The following is a 4,204-nucleotide window of genomic DNA, read 5'->3' as shown; positions in this document are numbered from 1 at the left end:
GCTGCGCACCGCTTCTAGAGCTGCACCTTTCAAACAACGTTGCAGTCGAATCAGGTTTTCGTCGTCAGAAAACCCACAAGTTGAAGATGACCGCCGAAAATTGCTGATCCATATTGGCCATTCCTCAGGATTTCCGGAAAATATTGGCAAATCCTTCCCCATGACTTGCCTAGCTGCCAGTTGCCTACCTGTTGGACCTTCCAAGAAGTGGCCGTCATTACAGCTCGCTTGAATGTTTGACTCATTACTTCTCGGTACTGGTTGCTGCCTTCTACCGCTGATATCCGGTCTGATTAGCCCCGTTGCCACTTCATCGTTGCACATTCTTCGCAATCCCGCATCTGGTTCCTCCACGGAATGCGCTGGTTTGTCGTGTTGTCTGGTACCACCGATACCGCTCGTCAGCACTTCGTTCGTGTTTCCCGCACCGCGTCCGAAATTATCACTTTCGGTTTGTTCACGAACTCGCGCACGTTGACGATCTTCCCATACACTGATACGATCGATTCTACCCACCAACAGTTTCAGATTGCGACCGTCTGAATTGACTTGGTCACCAGAAACACCACCCACATTTTGTCTGTCAAACTCATCCACGAAATGTCGATTGTCGTAACCTTTCGAGTGAGCTTGCTGGTCTTCGTTTACCTGGCTAACCAAAGTCTGTACAGGGAGCAGTTTCACAGAGGAGACAATTTTATTTCGCATTGTTAGTGGGGGAATGTCTAAGCTCCTATCGGCCCTAATGTTGGCTGTTTGGCGGTTAGTAGTTTGCTCGAGGGTTACCTGGTTTTGACCACGACTAGGGTCAACTGCTGACGTGAACTCTTTCAGGGGTCCCGCTGTCTGCTGCGTCGACTTCTCCAGCCAATCTTCCACCTTGTCCTTCGAATCGGCATTGGTACCAATTAAACTGCCCCTGCTGCTGCCGTACTCGGACGCCTGCCGAATCAGCTTTGCCTTTTCTTCCTCCGAGCGTCTCCTGATTTCCATCTGTTTCATCCTGAATTCCCGCTCCTCGGATATCTTCTGCTTCAAAGCGGCCTTCGCTTCGGCGATTCGTTTTGCTTCGATCGCCAACTCCTTCTCCCGTAGTTCCTCTTCGAGCTTCCTTTGAAGATCCAGTAGCTCCTTCTCCGCGGCGAGTTCTTCTTCGCGGATCTTCTGCTGCTCTTCTACAGCTTTCAGCTCCAATTCTAACCGCATTCGGGAGCTCGAAGTAACGCTTTGCTCACCGATTCCTTTTTTGGACCTCCGGCTAGTTTTGCTGCCGGCCGATGATTTTGCGCCTGACTTTCTCACCGGGACTGGAAGGTTCTCCAGCGGATTTGCCGTCCCTTTAGGTTTCGCACCTTTACCTTCCATAGTGCAGTTCGTGCATTGCCATTCCCGATCCTTCACACTGGCATCGACTTTGGCGCAAGGGTAGTGATGCCAGTGCTGACACGTATCACATGCCACCATGTCATCATGTTCGGGTTGGGAGCAAAAGGCACAACTGCGCTGCGGGGCATTGTTCTCCGCCATTGTTCAGGAAATTCCACCACGTTGATAAATTCTAAAGGAATGTTGAAACCGTTTCTCAGCAGTCCCGTACTAAAACTCTGGGTTTGTAGGGATCAGCTTTAGCTGTAAGATATTTATTTTTAGGGATTTTTCAATTTATAATTACAATCATACTTACAATTTATCAGTTTCTTTTCTTGTAAACTTCCTTTAGGTATTAAGCTCAAATTGTAGGTTAAGTAGGAATTTCTAATAATCTAGGAACAAATGTTCGGTAAATATAGAATAAATTCATTTATAAAGAAACTACTCACTTTCAGTGAAAAATACAAATTCTAAATTTATCCTGGTGTTTTCTTCACTGTATTTTGATCGGACAACTCGACTATTTGCACAGATACGATGTTTACGATCTATTCTGTTCATAAAACTGTTGGTCATCCTTTATCTCCCCTTCCTCATCATTCTTGACATTGACGTTGAGTTCGACTTCTCTCCGTTTGACACATGTACCGACCCTGCAGAAATCACTGATCGTCATGCGCCGAGGGGTACTCGTCGTCACATGGGGCTATCGGGATATAGAATAGAAAAATATCCTGAAGAGCACTGATCAAATAAAATCCTGCCGTTTGAATTGGACTGAAGATTATTCCACGAACGGTGTTTCGCATTGAAACCACCAATTATGAAAAATTTGGACCTGTTGCGAGTTAATTTTCGCAAATCAGATTTAAGAAAATCTATTTGCTGGCCAGTGCATTGAAAAGGCAAGTAGGCCGCAATGAAAGTATGTTTACCAAAGTTTGTTTCAACAGAAACACCCAAAGTTTCAAAAACTTTGGTTTCAAATGATGAAAAAATTGGTGCTTGATGCGCCTGTCAACGATGATAGCAACTCCACCACATGCTCCATCTAGGCGATCATTTCTATAAATAAAATAGTTTGGGTTTCGTTTGATTGAAGACCCAGGTTTTAGATAAGTTTCAGTAATAACTGCAATATGCACATTATTAACTGTTAAAAAATGAAATAGCTCATCCTCTTTGCCATTTAGAGAACGAGCATTCCAATTTAAAATGTTCAAAAATTTATTTGGATCCATTACCAAAACGTAATCCAATTACTATTTTATTTGTAAATTTAACTCCAACCTGGACTGCTTCAGCCATAGTTTGAGTTTTGAACATTGCATCAATCATTTGTTGCAATTGTTCAGATAAAAAGTCAAAATCGGAAGCAGACATGCCTGAATCACGTGCATTTTCCGAATTTGATGTTTGGTGATAGGAATTATTTGAATTTTGCTTACCCGCAACCACATGGGCATAGGTAGCTCGATTCGTTTGAACAAAATTAGAAATATTACTCACTCCACTGCTGGAGGGTAGATTATTCGCTCGAAGGTTTGTTTGGTGGTTAACTACCTCCGGCGAATAGGTACGAGCGGTATGAAAATTATTCAACCGATCGTTGATGGAAGAATTTGTGTTGTTAGAAATTCTACCTGCAGAGTTTCGGGTACGACTAGCGTTCCCATTCATCTGCCGGGCACGTGATTCGACAACTTTTTTGCGGATAGGGCAATCCCAAAAGTTTGACTTATGGTTGCCACCGCAATTCGTACATTTAAACTTCCTGGTATCTTCCCTTACCGGACAGTTGTCCTTGGCGTGAGAAGAACCTCCACAAATCATGCATTTAGCATCCATGTGGCAATGTTTCGTTCCGTGCCCCCAACCTTGGCACTGACGGCACTGAGTTGGGTTCTGGAAATTTCCCCCAGGCTTACGGAAATGTTCCCATGTCACTTGGACAAGAAACATTTTCTTCGCCTTTTCCAAATATTTCAAGTTATTTAGATCACTTTTGTTGAAGTGAACTAAATAAAATTCTTGAGAGATACCCTGCCGAGGATTCTCAGAGCGGGTTCTCTTTTTCATTTTTATTACTTGGACTGGAGTGAATCCAAGTAATAAGTTGAGTTCAGTTTTGATCTCATCAGGTGATTTGTCATCACTAGAGAGACCTTTTAATACGACTTTGAACAAGCGTGCAGACCTGTCGTTGTATGTGAAAAATTTATGCTTCTTCTCAGTAAGGTACTTGAGAAGAAGATCCCGATCTTTCAGGGTTTCCGGCAATACGCGGCAGTCTCCTTTCCTGGCAATTTGGAAGGAAACCTTGATTCCCCTTATGGAGTTCAAGATCTCCTGCCTAAAACCAGCAAATTCACAGACGCTGACCACGATTGGCGACACCCGTTGTTTTTAGCAGAAATTGAAGTACCTGGGCTAGAGGCATCCTCAATTTGCTGTTCCGAAAAATTGTTCAGCGTTTCATAAGGATTACTCATTTCAACGAAATTTTCATCCGAAACAATTGTTTTAGTAGAAGGAAGCGGAGAAGCTGAAAGTTCTCCTTTCCTTCTAACTTTGCCGCGTTTAGCGACAGTTTTGAAACCGATTTTTTGGAAGGAAGCGGTGAATTCAAGGATTCACCCTTCCTTTTGTTCGATGATGCAACCATGATTTAATTAGAAGCGACCTTCCAGGAGGTTTTTTCCCTAATCGGTGTCCAAGTAGGATTACCACCGTTTCACGGAATTTGACTTCCGTAAACGGCTCCAACGAATAATCGAAGGCACGGGTCCAGGCAAGGATCGAAAAGGAATCAGTAGGTATAAATTTAGCGCTA

The sequence above is a fragment of the Aedes albopictus genome, chromosome 1, assembly GCF_035046485.1.
Source record: "Aedes albopictus strain Foshan chromosome 1, AalbF5, whole genome shotgun sequence".
NCBI classification, from domain to species: Eukaryota; Metazoa; Arthropoda; class Insecta; order Diptera; family Culicidae; genus Aedes; species Aedes albopictus.
Note: the sequence above shows the minus strand (reverse complement) of the source record.